Here is a 17,900-nt window from a genome sequence, read left to right as displayed (position 1 = left end):
AAAAAACAGAAAATGTGAAACATCTCATTGGAAAAAATGAAGTGTTTGATAATTGTGTTCATGTAGTCCTCCCAGGTATTTTATATTGCCTACAGTTATTTTAAATGGAATTTGTCTTTCTGTCTCTTGTTGCAGAACTTTGTTGGTAACATATAGAAATGCTGATGATTATTTGTGGATTTGTTTTATATCTTGCAACTTTGCTAAAGTTGGTAACTGTTTTGAGTACTTTTTTAGCTGATTCAATAAGATTCTCTAAGCATACCATCTCATCTGCAATGAGTGGTAGTTTTGTTTCTTCTTTGCCTATTCTAATTCCTTTAATTTATTTTTCTTGCCATTGCTATAGCTAGCAATTCTAGTATAATATTGAGTAATAGTGATGATAATGGGTATCTTTCTTTCACCCCTGATCTTAGTGGGTGGGCTTTTATCTTATTCCCATTACAGATAATGCTTACTGATGGGTTAGATAGGTACAATTTATCATTTTTAACAAAACTCCATTTATTCCTATGCTCTCTAATGTTTTTAATGGGAATAGATGTTTTATTTTGTCAAAAATTTTTTTTCTGCATCTGTTGATTTCTGTTGGTTTTGTTATTGATATGGTCAGTTATGCTGATAGTTTTCCAAATATTGAACCAGCCCTTCATTTCCAGTACAAATCCCACCAGGTCATAGTGTATGAGCCTTGTGATATATTGCTGTAATCTCCTTCACAGCATTTTATTTTTTAAGATTATGTCCCTATTAATTAGGAAAATTGGTCTATATTTTTCTTTCTCTGTTTTTACTCTTCCTACTGTAGGTATCAGCCTCATATTTGTGCTGCAGAAGGAATTTGATAGGACTCCTTTTTTTTGCCCATTTTTCCAAGTAGTTTCTATAGCATTGGAATTAATTGTTCTTTAAATGTTTGGTAGAATTCAGATGTGACTCCATCTCGCCCTAATGATTTTTTCTTAGAGAGTTCATTGAGGCCTTCTCAAATTTCTTTTTCTGAGATGGAGTTATTTAGGTATTCTGCTTCCTCTTTTGTTAATCTGTACAATTTATATTTTTGTAAATATTTATCCATTTTGTTTAGATTGTCAAATATGTTGGCGTATAATTGGACAAAATAGCTCCAATAATTGCTGTAATTTCATCTTCATTGATGGTGAATTCACCATTTTCATTTTTATACTGGTAGTTTTGTTTTCTTCTTTTTAAAACAAATTAACCAATGTTTTACCTATTTTATTATTTTTGTTTTTCATAAAACCAGCTCATGGTAGAAATGTAAACTAGCATAACTAACTTTAAAAAAATTATTCAGCAACGTAACTTCTTTCTTGTTTATTTTTTGGTTAGACTTATCTAGTTCTGAGAAAGTAAAATTGAGATTCCCCCATTAGTTTAGTTTTACTGTCTATTTCCTTCTGTAACTCATTCAACTTTTCCTTTAAAAATTTGGGGCACTTCCCAATCTTCTTGTACGGGGGGCACAGAGGCCTCACTGCTGGCCTGCCCATGGTGGTTACATGGGGCCTTGCTGCTGTCCTGTGCCAAATTCATAGGGATTCACTGCTGGCCTGTCCCAGGGCTGTGAGCCCTGCTGCTGGCTTTCTGAGATGAAGCCTGATACTGGATTGCCTGCATTCTGCCTGAATGGACTGTGGTCCTCTTTTATTCCAGTAAGACAGACTTTTCCTGTTTACCTTCTAAGTTGTCTTGGACTGGAAAATTGTTTAACTCCTTTCCCCTTTTTATTTCTCCTGCTCCAGAATTTGTTTTGAGGTGTTATTTTATAATTGTTTAGAAATGAATTTGGAAGAGTTCAGGCAAACTCTGGCCTTACTCTGTCATCTTGGCGCTGCCCCACTAGACCTTTTTAAATATAATTTAAAACCACCCAAACTTTTTTGACCATCTTGTCACATTATTTACTCATAGTGAGACTGTAATTTAATTGAAACCTTAGTATTTCTCATTTGAACTTTTTTCTAATGAATCTTTATGTCTCATATTTATGTACAGTTTATTTTGTTAAACTAAATAAAGATTTTTTGTGCTTATCCTATTACATTTCATCTTTTGTCCTTCATTTGTTTTGCAATTTTATCATCTATGCATGGTTGTTATATCATTGACCCTCCTGAGCTTTCTCCTTGTCTCCCTTCTCTGTATATTCTTTCTCAGTGATACAATCACCTCCTATAAATCCACCAATCATCTCTACTAAGATAACTCCCAAGTCTACATATCTAACTAATCTACATTTCTCCCCTCATCTCAAGTGCCACATTTTCTATTGCCTTCTACCCACAGATAAGATGTCCCAAAGTAGCTGAAAAATCAATTTTTTTAAAATTTATCAACAATCACTTCCATATGCTTTTGAGTTTAAAATTTTTCTCTGCCTTCCTCCCCTCCACCCTCCCCAACATGGCACACAATCTGATATAGGCTATACACACACATTCCTATTAAACATATTTTCATATTAGTGATGTTGTAAGTAAGAATTAGAACCCATAGGAGGAATCAACTGAAAGAGGAAACAAAACTCAACAGAAGAAAAAAAGAATAACAAATAGCATGCTTTGATCTGCATTCAAACTCCATAGTTCTTTCTTTGGATGTGGATAGCATTTTCCATCTCATGGCCTTTGGAGTTATCTTAGATCCTGGTATTGCTGGGAAGGGTTAAGTTTATCAATATTAGTCATCGCACAACATGGCTATTATTGTGTACAGCATTCTCTTGGTTCTGCTCATTTCACTCAGCATCAGACCATACAAGTCTTTCCAGGTTTTGCTGACATCAGCCTGTTTGTCATTTCTTATAGCACAATAGTATTCCATTACATTGATATACCACAACTTGTTCAGCCATTCCCTAATTGATGGGTATCCTCTCAATTTCCAATTCTTTGCCACCACAAAAAGAACTGTTATAAATATCAAAAGTCAATTTAACCAAAACTGACTGGTTACTTTTTCCTCTAATCCAGGAGTGTACTAGAGCAAGTGAAACCTGTTCCAGGAAGCCTATTATTTAATATTCAGTGTGAGCAACTACACCTCATGAATTGTCAAATGCTACATGTAGATGTTTGATTGTTTTGTTGATTGTCTAAATTTAAGAAAATATTAGAAAAAATTTTAATAATACAGAATAAACTTAACTAAGAAGTGTGTCATAGGTTTTTTTTTCAGAGACTGAATTTTTTAACTTTTACATGCACATTGCTACATAAATCTCATTCCTCCTCCTAACTTTAGTAGTAAGTAGGATCTCATGGAGTAAAATATTACAAGGGAAATAAGTCTAGGAAAAAAAATAGAATATAAGAATGACATTGTGAAAACCCAAAGCAAAATAATTCCAGTGGAAAGGAAAAAAAATTCATTTTAAGAAATTAGTGTGGATGCACAGAGAACTTATTTAATTCATTCTTTGTTAATATGTTTAACTATTTATTACATCTATTTATTTGTTTACTTGTTGGTTTTAAAGAAAGAAACCATAAAAGAATGGAAGGAAGGCCAAGTAAAATGACACTGAATGTGTTCTGGCCCAGGCAAAAGAGTGCCAGAAATGATAAAGCTGAGTATGATTGGAGGCTAATGAGGGAAGCTAAAGACAACCAAAAATATAAATAGATAAAAGGTGAAGTTGTTTTATTTTGAGCTATGTGAGTAGAAAAGGGGGGTGGATGGTTTCATAATAATTCACAACTGAGAGAAGGGAGAGTTGCTCAATTTTTATTTCTGTTTCTTTTTTTCTGCTAAGGGGAATGAACTTCAGTCTAGAAATAATAAATCAAAAATGACTAATGGAGAGTGAATGTCCAAGAAAATTAAAAGGTCAACTAGCTGCCATCTTTGATGAATTCAAGACACTTGGCAAAGAAGAACTACATCTTTAAATCCTGAAAGAATTGACAAATGAGGAAGTTAATCCACTGTCAGTTATCTTTGGAATATCATTGAAAACCAGAGATGTGCCACATCATTGAAAAAAGGGTAAGTGACTTTAAAAAAGAAAAGAAAAGAAAGATAAGATAGATTGTATACTTGATCAGTAAACCTGACTTTTATATGGGAAAATTCTAAGGTAGATCATTAGAGAGATTGTTGGTGAAAATCACTTATAAGGTGGTGTGGTATAATACATAGGGTATTGAAGAAAGTGAGAAATGGGTTCAAATTTCTACCTCAGGTATTTACTATGTGTACCTTTCCATATTTAACAATTCTATAGAAGTCACTGTACCATAGTTTCCTCATCTATAAAATGAAGGTGTTGAATTCAGTCTCTAAGATTCCTTTTGGTAGTAAATCTCTGACCCTATAATATAAAAAAGTAAGAAGTTATTTAAAAGAACCTGAATTACTTCACCAAGAAGAGATCATGGCTGACAACCTGTTTGGTTTTTTTTTTTTGATATAATTACTAAACAATTAGTTAGGGGATGTGTTTTGCCTGCCTTGCACCTTAATTTTAGCAAAGGTTTCATAAATTTTCTATAAGTAGACAACAATGGATTTGAGAAAAAAAAACAGTGGAGATTTTAGTGGACTGTATGTTCGTTTTGAGTCAGCAGTGATATGTGTCCAGAAGTTTCCAGAAATAGGAAAGTGAAAGTTTGGCTCTATTCTATTCTTCCTTGATCTTATATGGAATACTATGTTTGGTTCTACATGCTACAGTATAATGACATTGACTAACTTTATTGCTGTTGTTGTTGAGTCCTTTCAGTCATGCCCAACTCTCCATGAACCTATTTGGGCTTTTCGTGGCAAAGGTACAGGAGTGATTTGCCATTTCCTTCTCCATCTCATTTTATATTTGAGGAACTGAAGCAAACAGTTTAAGGGACTTGCCCAGAGTCACACAGCTATTAAGTGTTTGATTAACTGTGGGATACCTGTAAGACAATAAGATGGTATTAATCCTTGAGTCTTAATCATTTAATAATACTTATTTTTTAAGCATTTACTATGTGGTAGGCACTGTGCTAAGCAAACATTTTCTCTGCCCTCAAGGAACTCACATTCTAATGGGGAAGACAACATATAAATAACTATGTGTATGTATGGTAAGAACAGGACACATGAATGACAATCTGCCATATGGAGTCATTAGTGTCTGGGGAGCAGAGGAGAAAAGGATTCTTACAGAAAGTGGGATTTTAAGTTCGAGCAGAAGAGGGTGTGTATGTGTGTGTGTGTATGTGTGTGTGTGTGTGTGTGTAAGTATGTATTTACAGGATTTGTGAGTGCAATAGAGCTTTCTAAGCATGGGAAATTCCAAGTGCAAAGGCACAGAGATAGGAAAATAACTGCTACATTTGACAATTATAAAGTAGGCTTGTATAGGGGTACCATAAAGTATGTGAAGGGAAATAGAATATAAGAAGATTGGAAAGGTAAAAAAGTGCTTAACCACATTAAATATCAGATGGAAGAATTTATATTTATCTTGGAGGTAATAGGAAGCCACTGGAGTTCACTGAACTGAGAGGTAGAGGAGGCATTATATGGTCATGTCACATTTTAGAAAAATCAACTTAACAACTGAGTGAGAAATGGATATGAATGGGAAGAGATTTTAGGCAAGGAGACCAGTTAGAAGGCCATTGCAATAGTCCAAGTAAAATGTGATGAGGACCTTAACTAGGGTAGTTGTTATGATATTAGAGAAGAGCAAACATAGATGAGACTTGCTGTGAAGGCAGAAGTGACAAGATTTGTCAATAGATTGGTTGTGTGAGGTGAATGAGAGTGTGGAGTCAGTAATGACAATGGGTTGTGAGTCTGGGAAGATTTTGCTACACTTAACAATAATAAGTTGGAAGAGGTGAGCTTTTTCTGCGGGATATGATGGGTTTAGCCTTGGATATCTTGAGTTTAAGATACCTATGTGACATCTATATTCAAGACTTCCAAACAATATGAGGATCCAATGAAATAATTGGTCAAGGTTAGCCTGGAAAAGAGAAGACTCTGGGGACAGGAGAGGTCAGGATAGCTATCATCAAGTATTTGAAGGACCATCTTGTGACAGGATTATACTTGTCTTGTTTGGCCCTGTAGGACCAAACAGGATAAATGGGTGGAATTATCAATTTAGGCAGGATGTCATGAGACACATTTACAAAGTAGATATATACAAATCACCCATACCACCACCACTATAATCATGGACAACAAACATTTCCTAACAATTAGAAGTGTCCAAGTAGAAACACAATGTAAGAAGTGGTTGATTCTCTCTACATGATTATCTTCAAGTAACTCTACTCTTCAAGCAGAGTATGGGATTATTTAGAAAAATTAGACTCAATAGTCACTGAAGTTCCTTCCAAAACTAAAAATCTGTGATTATATGAATTAATAATTTTAAATTGATTAATGTGAATTAATTAATTAATTAGTTTAAATTACTAGAGTATATTGATATATGTCCAACTTTAGGGTAAAGAATATATAGTATCATTTGTTCTGACTCTTACAGGCAAAAGAAAAGCAAATACATAAACTCAATAAGACTACTTCATTATTCGGCCTACCAACATTATCTCAGTAGAGGATAAATTTATTGTTATTTAATTCATTGGATTACCTTATTTTGCTATTCAAAAAAAACTGATTTAACACCATTCTTCAAAAGGTGATAAATTATGCAGAGATATATGAATGGCTTACAAAAGTCATTTTCCCCCTGGGATTTAAAATATGCATTGGGTGAAAGAAAAGAGTATGATAGAAACACATTAATATGAGACTCTATTGAATGTTAAATCATGATTCCATTTAAGTAAAAGAGATTGATAGTCCTTTGGATGCTATAAAACGACTTCAATTCCTTGAGAATAATGTGGTTTGTGCAGTTAGTTGCAATTAAAAAGAAAAAGAAAAAGATTTTAGAGCCTGGCAATAACCATAGTGTTAGGTATCTTAGACAAATGTAAAGATGGTTAAAACTTGAGGGATAATGCTTATGGCCAAAAAGAAATGTTGGATATGAGTTTTGTTTTGCTTTGTTTATTAATATAGTGCTATGTTAGTATGTCCTCTGAAATTCTGTAGTATCCCAAAGGGAGAATGGAAAAGACCCTAAAGAGCATCCTAGTCCGATGTTCTTATTCTACATAAGAAGAAAATGGGATCCATAGAGGTTGAATGATTTTTCCAAGATTTTACATTTAGTGAATAAGCAAGATTAAGACTTCAATTATCTTACTCCTGATAAAGTATTCTTTCCACCTTACCACTCTTTATCCTCTCTTTTCCATTTTTGATATCACAGTGGTTCCAGTCATAACACATTTATTGAATTTACTTCCTCTGTATTTCTTCTATGATCTCTGTCATCTACTTTTTTTTTAAATTAAGTTATTTTGATTTATCAACAATCACTTCCATTTGCACTCTATCTTGGGGAGGGAATTGGGGAGGGACATGGAAAGGGAGAGGGAGAAAAATTTGAAGCTCAGAAGCTAATGGAAGTGATTGTTGATAATTCAAAATAAATTAATTAAAAATGTCAAAAAAAAAGCTCTTCCTTGTATGCCTTTTCTTGGGAGGAAAATTTCTCCATTCTACCCCTTCCTTTACCCTTCTCCCAAAACATTCCTCTTTCTTACCTCTTCATTCTTCTTTGGAGATCATTAGAAAATAATCAGCTCATATCCATTCCCTCTGTCTATGTAAACTCTTTCTAACTGCCCTAATAATTAAAAGGTTCTTGGGAATTACATGTATCATCTTCCCATATAAAAATGTAAACAGTTTAACTTTATTGAGTGCTTTTTGGTTATTCTTTCATATTTGCTTTTTTATGATTCCTTTAAGTTTTGTATTTGAATTTCAAATTTTATTCAGCTCTGGTCTTTTTATCTGAAATGTGTGAAAGTCCTTTATTTCATTAAATATCCATTTTTAATTTAATATTCTATTTTTTCAATTAAAAGTAAAAACAAATTTTCATTTTCATTTTTTTAAATTTTGAGATTCACATTTTCCCTTTTCTTTCCTCCCCTGCCCACATTGAGAAGGCAAGTAATTTGATATAGGTTTTACGTATGCAATCATTCAAAACATATTTCCATATTAGTCATGTTGTAAAAGAAAAGACAGACTGAAAAAAAAAAAGAAAAACAAAAATAAAAAAGTGTATTCTAAACTGTATTCAGACTCCATCAGTTATTTCTCTGGAGGTAGATACATCATGGGGTCTTCAGAATGGTCTCGAATCACAGTATTGATGAGAATGACTAAGTAATTCATAGTTGATCATCGTACAATATTTCTATTACTATGTACACCGTTCCACTGTCTCTGTTTGCTTTGCTTTGGATTAGTTCATATAAGTATTCTGGGATTTTTATGAGAGCATTTTGCTCATCATTTCTTACAGCACAATAGCATTCCATTACAATCATATACCACAACTTGTTTAGCCATTCCCCAGTTAATTCTCTCAATTTCCAATTCTTTGTCACCATAAAAGAAGCTATTAATAATATTTTTGTACATATAAGTCCTTTTCTTTTTAAAAAATGTGCAATGAAGGAGATACCTCCGCTGACTTGAGCTATTTTATTTTTAATAGCATGTTATTTTTCCCAATTATAAGTAAAGATAATTTTTAGAATTCAAGATTTTGAGTTCCATTTTTTTTCTTCTTTCTCTCCCTTCCCCTCTTCCTAAAATTGTAAGCAATTTGATATAGGCCATATATGTGCAATCTGTAAAACATATTTTCATAGTAGTCACAGTTGTGAAAGAAGAAACAGACAAAAAAGAAAAAAATGAAAAAAAGTAAAGGAAAGGAAAAAAATATGCTTTGAACTGCATTCAGAGTCCATCAGTTCTTTATTTGGATTTGGATAGCATTTTTTACCATGAGTCCTTTATAATTGTCTTAGGCCACTGTATTGCTGAGTAGAGTTGCCATTCATAGTTGATCATCACACTATACTGCTGTTAACTGTGTTCAATTTTTTTTTCCTGATTCTGTTCATTGCAGTTTGCATCAGTTCCTACAAATCTTTCCAGGTTTTTCTGAAATCTTCCTGCTCATCATTTCATCATTTCTTATTGCACAATAGTATTCTATTACATTCATATGCCACAACTTGTTCAGCCATTCCCCAACTGATGGGCATCCCCGCAATTTCTAATGTTTTGCCATCATGAACAAGGCTGATATAAATATTTTTTTGCACATATAGGTCCTTTTACCTTTTTTATGATCCCTTTGGGATACAGCCCTAGAAGTGCTATTGCTGGGACAAAGGGTATGCACAATTTGTTTACTCTTTGGGAATAATTCCAAATTGTTCTGCAAATTGGTTGGATCAGTTCACAACTCTACCAACAATGTATTAGAGTCTTAATTTTTTCACATCCTTTCCAACATTTATCATTTTCCTTTTTTGTCATATTAGTAAATCTAATAGGTGGGAGTTGGTATCTCAAAGTTTTTTTTTTAATTTGTACTTCTCTAATCAAAAATGATTTAGAGCATTTCTTCATATGCCTATAGATAGCTTTGATTTCTTCATGTGAAAATTGCCTGCTCATGTCTTTTGACCACTTAACAACTGGGGAATGGCTTGTATTTGTGCAAATTTGACTCAGTTCTCTATATATTTGGGAAATGAGACCTTTATCAAGAACACTTGATGTAAAGATTGTTTTCTAGCTTTCTGCTTTATTTCTAATCTTGATTGGATTGGTTTTGTTTGTGAAAAACCTTTTTAATTTAATATAATCAAAATTATCTTTTTTACATGTTGTAATGCTCTCTCTCTCTCTTTCTCTCTCTCATTTGGTCATGAATTCTTCCCTTCTCCATAGATCTGATAGGTAGACTATTTCTTCATTTTCTATTTTGCTTATGGTGTTACCCTTTATGTCTAAATCATCTACCCATTTTGACTTTATCTTCGTAAATGAGATGCTGGTATATACCTAGTTTGTACCTTATTGCTTTCCACTTTTCCCAGCATTTTTTTTGTCGAATCATGAATTCTTATTCCAGAGGCTGAGGTCTTTGAGTTTATCAAACACTGGGTTTACTGTGGTCATTTACTATTTATGTCTTGTGTACCTATTCTTTTCTACTGATATGCCACTCTATTTCTTAGCCATACCAAATAGTTTTGATGATTACTGCTTTATAATATAGTTTGAGGTCTGTTAATACTAGGGCACCTACCTTTGCATTTTTCCATTAATTCCCATGATATTCTTGACCTTTTGTTCTTCCAAATGAACTTTGTTGTTATTTTTGCTAACTCTATCAAATAATTTTTGGTAGTTTGATTGGTATAGGATTGAATAAGCAAAAAATGATAAAATTGTCATTTTTATTACATTGTCTTGGCCTGCCCGTGATCAATTGATATTTTTCCAATGGCCTAGTTCCAGCTTTATTTGTGTGAAAAGTGTTTTGTAATTTTATTCATATAGTTCCTAGGTTTGTGTTGACAGGTAGACTCCCACTTATTCCTCCACATTATGTGAAATAATTTACCCTGTTCTATCACTCGCTTCTTTCTGCACCCACTGTGCTCCTTTTCCCCATACCTTAATTATTTTTATGTCATTCCCTCAAATTCACCATATACCTATATCCTCTGTCTATGTCTATTTCTTCTAGCTAGCGGTAGAGTTCTTAAGAATTACAAGTATCATCTTCCCATGTAAGTATGTAAACAGTTTATCCCTTTTGAATCCCCTATGTTTTTTTTTCTTTTTCTTTTTTTATGCTTTTCTTTAGTCTTGATATTGGAGATCAGATTTTTTGTTCAGCTCAGGTCTTCTCTTTATGAAAGTGTGTTATCCTTCTATCCTTATGTTTCATTGAATGACTTTTTTTTTTTACCTTGAAATATTAAGCACAGTTTTGTTGGGTAGATGAATCTTGGTTGTAGTTCTGTCTCCTTAGCCTTCCAGAATATCATGTACCATGACTTCTAATGCTTTAATGTTACAAATTCTAAGCCCTGTGTAATCCTGATTGTGTCTCCCCAATACATGAATTGTTTCTTTCTGTCTGCTTGCAAATTTTTTTTCTTTGACCTGATAGTTCCAAAATTTGGTTATAACATTCTTTGGAATTTTCATTTTGTGATCTCTTTCCAGAAATGTTAGTGGATTCTTTCAATGTCTATTTTGTCCTCTGGTTCCAGAATGTCAAGGCAGTGTTCCTTGATAATTTCTTGAAAGATACTGTCCCAGCTTTTTTGATCATGGCTTTTAGATACTCCAATAATTCTTAAAATATCTCTCCTGGATCTATTTTCCAAGTCAGTTGTTTTATCAATGAAGTATTTTACAATTTTTCTTTTTTTTTCATTCTTTTGACTTTGTTTGATTGATTGTTGATGTCTCATACAATCATTAGCTTACTCTTGCCCAATTCTAATTTGTAAGGAATTATTTTCCTCAGTTAGATTTTGTACCTCCTTTTCCATTTGACCAGTTGTACATTTTAAGGAGTTGTTTTCTTCAGTGGATTTCTATATCTCCTTTTCCATTTAGCCAATTCTACTTTTTAAGCAGTTTTTTTTATTTGTTTTCTTTTGTTTGTTTTTTGCAAGGCAATGGGGTTAAGTGCCCAGGGTCACACAGCTAGTGTCAAGTGTCTGGGGCCAGATTTGAACTCAGGTCTTCCTTAATCCAGGGCCAGTGCTCTATCCACTGTGCCATCTATCTACGCCAGTTATTTTGTTTTTGTTTTTTTTTTCCCAAGCTATTTTTTTTGTTTTTTTCATAATTCTCTTGCATCACTTTCATTTCTTTTCCCAATTTTTCTTCTACCTCTCTTATTTGATTTTTAAGCTCATTTTTGAGCCCTTCTATGAATTCTTTTTGGGTGTGAAACCAATTCCCATTTTTCTTTGGGGCTTTGCCCATAAGCAAATTTGACATTGTAGTCCTCTTCTGAGTTTATGTCTTGATCTTTCTTGTCACCATAACTTTATATTGTCAGATTCTTTGTTGTTATTGTTTCTTGCCCATCATTTACAGCCTTCTTTCTTACTTCTAAATTTTAACTCTGCTCCTGGAATGGAAGGGGCAGTGTTATCTGGTGCTTCACTGGTCTTGTCCTGAGCTCCACAGGGAACCCTCATGTATTGTGCTGAGCTGAGGGTTTTGGGAGGGAGGTGACTGGTGCTGTTGGTGGCCACAGAAGTCTGTGATACTTAGTGTCTGCTTACTTAGTGATGAACTAGTGCCTAGAGTGTGCTGAGGGTGGGGGTCCCCTGCATTGGCATCTGCCTATTTGCCTGGGGCTATTGAAGCATATGGCAGGTCCCTGGGCTAGAGCCTGCCTCTTCCTCTGGCTGTGCTGGGTTATGTGGAGGGTCCTGGTGCTGATGTCTGCCCATTTGCTTAGGCAGCTGTGGGATCCAATGTTGGTATCTACCTCTTTGAATATGGCTACACTGAACCACATGATGGGTCCAGTGCTCATGGCTGCCTATTTGCACAGACTATGTTGAAGTATGTGGTGGTTCTTAGAGTTAGTAGCTCCCCATTCCCCTGGCTATGCTGAGGCATGTTGGGTTCCTAGTGTTGGCATTTGCCTGCTTCTCCATATTGGGGCTCAGGAGCTCCTGCTGGTTTGCTGAGGTGGGACTTCTAGCTGACTTGCTGGGACACTACCTGTCCTGTTCTGTGTTCCCCTTGTACCCAAATGAGAAAGAATTTTCATGTCAACCTTCCAAGTTTCTTGGACTAGAGGATTGTTTTATTCTGTCTTTTTTCTGGTTCTGCTGTTCTAAGATTCATTTTGTGCTATTTTATGGTTATTTGGAGGTTAATATGGGAGAGTTAAGGATTTCCTGCTTACTTCACCATCTTGGCTCCTGGAAGTCTCCTTTTTTTTCTTTTTTCTTTTAAAACTTATTGGGATGCAGACTTAGGACTGTAGGATCAAATGGTATACAAAGTTTTATAGCCCTTTAGCCATGATTCCAAATTGTTCTCAAGAAAGCTTAGATCAATTCACAACTTCACTAAGAGTGCATTAGTGTCCCAATTTTCCCACACCCTTTCTAACATTTGTCATGTTTTTTTGCTTTCATATTAGCCAGTATTTCTGGTGTGAGATGGTCCCTCAGAGTTTTTTTAATTTGCATTTCTCTAATCAATAGTGATTTAGAACAGTTTTTCATATGACTATAGATAGCTCTGTTTTCTTCTTCTGAAAACTGCCTGTTCATATTCTTTGACCATTTAGCAATTGAGAAATGACTTATATTTTTATAAATTTGAAAAAAGTTCTCTATATATTTCAAAAATAAGTCCTTTATCAGAGAATTTTGCAGTAATGTTTTCACAGTTATGATTACTGTGTATTTCCCTCTATCATATTTTCCCCCATTCATCCTTTTTTCTCCTTCCTTTCACCCTGTCTCTCCTCAAAATTGATTTGCTTCTGACCACAGTCTCTCTCAATCTGCTCTCCATTCTATCATCTTCCTCTTCTCTTAATCCCTTCCTTTCCTATTTCCTTGTACAGTAAGATAAATTTTTATACCCAAGTATCTATGTTATTCCATCTTTGAGCAATTTCTGACGAGTGTAGGGTGCAAACATTGTCTGCCACACCTCATGTCTTTCCCTCCACTATAAAAGTTCTTTTCTGTTTGCTTTTATATGGGATAATTTATCCCATTCTCTGTCTTCCTTCCCCCTACTATCATTACAGCTATATTTCTCACCCCTCAATTTTATTTTTGTAGATATCATGCCATTATAGTCAACTCATGACCTCATCCTCTGTCTACGTATATTCCTTCTAACTGTACTAATAATGATAGAATTCTTGGGAGTTACAAGAATCATCTACTCATGTAGGAATGTAAACAGTTTAATCTTATTTAATCCCTTATGATTTCTGTTTCGTGCTTAACTTTTAATGCTTCTCTTTGTGTCTTCTATTTGAAAGACAAATTTTCTATTCAGTTCTACTCTTTTCATCAGGAATACTGAAGTCTTCTATGTCACTAAATATCCATTTCCCCATGAAGGATTATATTTAGTTTTGTTGTGTATGTGATTTTTGGTAGTACTATTAGCTACTTTGCCCTCCAGAATATCATATTCCAAAACCTGCAGTTCTTTAATACAGAAGTTACTAAATCTTGTGTGATACTGACTATGCCTTCACAATATTTGAATTGCTTCTCCATGACCTAGGAGTCTGGAATGTGGCCATAATATTCCTGTAAGTTTTCACTTTGGGATTTCTTTCAGGAGGTGATTGGTGGATTGTTTCAATTTCTATTTTATTGGGGTAGCAAGTTGTTGCAGCGAATAGAGCTGGATCTAGAGTCAGGAGGACCTGAATTTAAATGTGACCTCAGATACTCATTAGCTGTGTGACCCTGCACAAGACCCTTAACCCCAATTACATTTCCCCAAAATTTTCTATTTTACCCTCTGGCTCTAGGATATCAGGGTAGTTTTCCTTGATGATTTCTTGAATTATAATTTCTAGGCTCCTTTTTTTTGATCATGACTTTCAGTAGTCCAGTAAGTTTTAAATTATCTCTCCTCAATCTATTTTCTAGGTCAGTTGTTTTCCCAATGAGAAATTTCATGTTTTTTTCCATATGTTCATTCTTTTGATTTTGATTATTTCTTGATGTCTCATGAATCATTAGCTTCTTCTTGCCCAATTCTAATTTTTAAGGAATGATTGTCGTCCTTGAACTTTTGTACCTTTTATTTTTCCATTTGATCAATTCTTCTTTTTAGTTATTCTTCTCTTCAGTAATTTTTGCACATATTTTTCCATGTGGCCAATTCTGCTTTTTAAGGGGCTTTCCAATTCAGTGGATTTTTTGTACCTTTTTTTTTTTACCATTAGGCCATTTTTTTAAAGGTGTTATTTACTTTATTATTTTTGTGCCTCGTTTAGCAAGCTTTTAATTCTCTTTTCATAATTTTAAATAATATTTTATTTTTTACCCAGTCATATACCAAGAATATTTTTATCATTCATTTTTACAAGACTATGTGTTTCAAATTTTTCTCCCTCCCTCTCCTCCCCTCTTTTGAAAATGGTAGGCAATTTAATATAGATTATACATGTGCTGTCATGAAAAAATATTTCCATATTTGTCACACTTATAAAAGAAACAGATCAAAAGAAAAAAACACAATAAAGAACAAAGTGAAAAAATGTTTCAATCTGCATTCAGAGTCCATCATTTCTTTATCTAAATATGGATACCATTTTCTTTTCAGGAGTCTTTTGTATTGGATCATTGTGTTGCTGAGAAGAGCTAAGTCATTCATGGTTGATTATCACACAATGTTGCTGATACTGTGTACAATGACTTCCTGCTTCTGCTCATTTCACTTTGCATCAGTTCAAACAAGTATTTTCAGGTTTTTGTGAAATCTGCCTGTTTATTGTTTCTTAATGCACAATAGTATTCAATTGCATTCATATACCACAACTTGTTCAACCATTCCTTAATTGATGGCCATTTCCTCAATTTCCAATATTTTGCAACCATGAATAGGGCTGCTATAAATATTTTTGCACACGTAGGTCTTTTTTTTTCTCTTTTTTATGATCTCTTTGGGATACAGACTTGGGAGTGGTATTACTGGATCAAAGGATATGCACAATTTGGTTGCCCTTTGGGTATAGTTCCAAATTGCTCTCCAAAATGGTTGATCAGTTCACAGTTCCATGAATAGTGCATTAGTGTTCCAATTTTCCCACAGCCTCCTCAACATTTATCATTTTTGTTTTTGGTAATATTAGCCAACCTGATAGATATGAGGTAGTACTTCAGAATTTTTTAAATTTGCATTTCTCCAATCAAAAGTTATTTAGAGCACTTCTTCATATGACTCTAGATAGCTTTGAGTTGCTCATCTGAAAACTGCCTGTTTATATCTTTTGACAGTTTATCAATTGGGTAATGGCTTGTATACTTATAAATTTGACTCAGTTCTCTATATATTTGAAAAATGAGACCTATATCAAGGACACTTGTTGTAAAGATTGTTTTTTAGCTTTCTGTTTTCCTTCTAATCTTGATTAGATTGGTTTTGTTTGTGTAGAAGCTTTTTAATACAATCAAAGTTATCTATTTTATGTTTTGTAATACTCTCTATCTCTTGATTGGTCATGAATTCTTCCTCTGCTCACTATTCCTTGCTCTTCTAATTTGCTTGTGGTGTCACTTTTTAATGTTTAAATGATGTCAAAGGTCTGTCATATCTAACTTTTCTGATATTCTGTTTACTTCTTTTTTTTCTTTTTTGTTTATTTTTTTGGATTTATTGAGTTCTGAGAGAGGACATTTGAGGCCCCCCAGTACTATTGCTTTCCTGTCTATTTCTTCCCGTAACTCACTTAACTTTTCCTTTAACAATTTGGATGCTATACCACTTGGTGTACACATGTTTAGTATTGATATTGCTTCATTATCTATGGTACCTTTTAAGCAAGATATAGTTTCCTTCCTTATCTCTTTTAATTAGGTTTGTTTTTGCTTTTACTGTTTCTGATTACTATCTTTTTTTTTCCTTTTTCTTTACTTCAGTTGAAACAACAGATTCTGCCCCAGCCCCTTACCTTTATTCTGTGTGTCTCTCTGCTTCAGGTGTTTCTTGTAAACAGTATATTGTAGGAATCTGGTTTTTAATCCACTTTGCTATCCCCTTCTAGGGAAAAGTTCATCCCATTCACATTCACAGTTATGATTACTACTTGTGTATTTCCCTCCATCCTATTCTTCCTCCTGTTTGTCCTTTCTCTCCTTTCACCTTGATCCTCCTCACCAGTATTTTATTTCTACCACCTCCCCTGATCTGTTCTTCCTTCTGTCAGTCCTCATCCCCTGTTTATTTGATCTTTTCCCCTCCTACTTTCCTGTCAGGTAAGATAAATTTTTATATTCAACTGATTGTGTATATGATTCCCTCTTTGAGCCAATACTGATTAGAGTAAGGTTCAAGTAATGCTTATTTCCCACCCTCCCATCTTCCCCTCCACTGTAATAGGTCTTTCATGCCTCTTCATGTGAAATAATTTACTCCATTCTACCCCTTCCCTCCTTCTGTGCCAATTGTACTTCTCTTTCTCATCCCTTAAGTTTTTTATATCATTCTTTCAAATTCACCTTATAAACATACCACCTGTCTATGTATATTCCTTCTAGCTATACTATTAGTGATACAATTTTTAAGAATTACAAGTATCATCTTCCTCTGTAGGGATGAATATAGTTTAGCTTTATTGAATGCCTTATGTTGTTCTTTTACCTTTTTACCTATTTATCCTTTTCTTGGGTCTTGATATTGGGGGGTCACATTTTTGGTTTAGTTTTGATCTTCTCTTTATGAAAGTTTGAAATACTATTTCATTGTTTGACAATTTTTTCCCATGATGTATTATGCTTAATTTTTCCAGATAAGTGACTCTTGGTTTTAGCTCTAGCTCCTTTGCCTTCCATAATATCATGTTCCATAACCTCTGATCCTTTAATGTTGTAGCTGCCAAGTCCTGTATAATCCTGACTGTGACTCCCCAGTATTTGAATTCTTTCTTTCTGGCCACTTGTGAAATCTTTTCTGTGACCTGAAAGTTCTGGAATTTGGCTATAATGTTCCTTAGAGTTTTTATTTAAGGATCTTTTATTTTTTCCTGAAGTGATTGGTGGATTCTTTCAGTGCCTATTTTGCCCTCTGATTCCAGGTCATCAGGACAGTTTTCCTTGATAATTTTTTGAAAGATGCTGTCCAAGTCCTCCTTTTGATTATGTCTTTCAGGTAGTTCAATGATTCTGATATTGTCTCTACTGGATCTATTTTCCAGGTCAGTTGTTTCTCCCATGAAATATTTTACATTTTCTTTCATT

This window comes from Vombatus ursinus, unplaced genomic scaffold, assembly GCF_900497805.2.
Source record: "Vombatus ursinus unplaced genomic scaffold, bare-nosed wombat genome assembly UNPS02011014.1, whole genome shotgun sequence".
In the NCBI taxonomy this organism is placed as follows: Eukaryota; Metazoa; Chordata; class Mammalia; order Diprotodontia; family Vombatidae; genus Vombatus; species Vombatus ursinus.
This window is presented reverse-complemented; position numbering follows the sequence as displayed.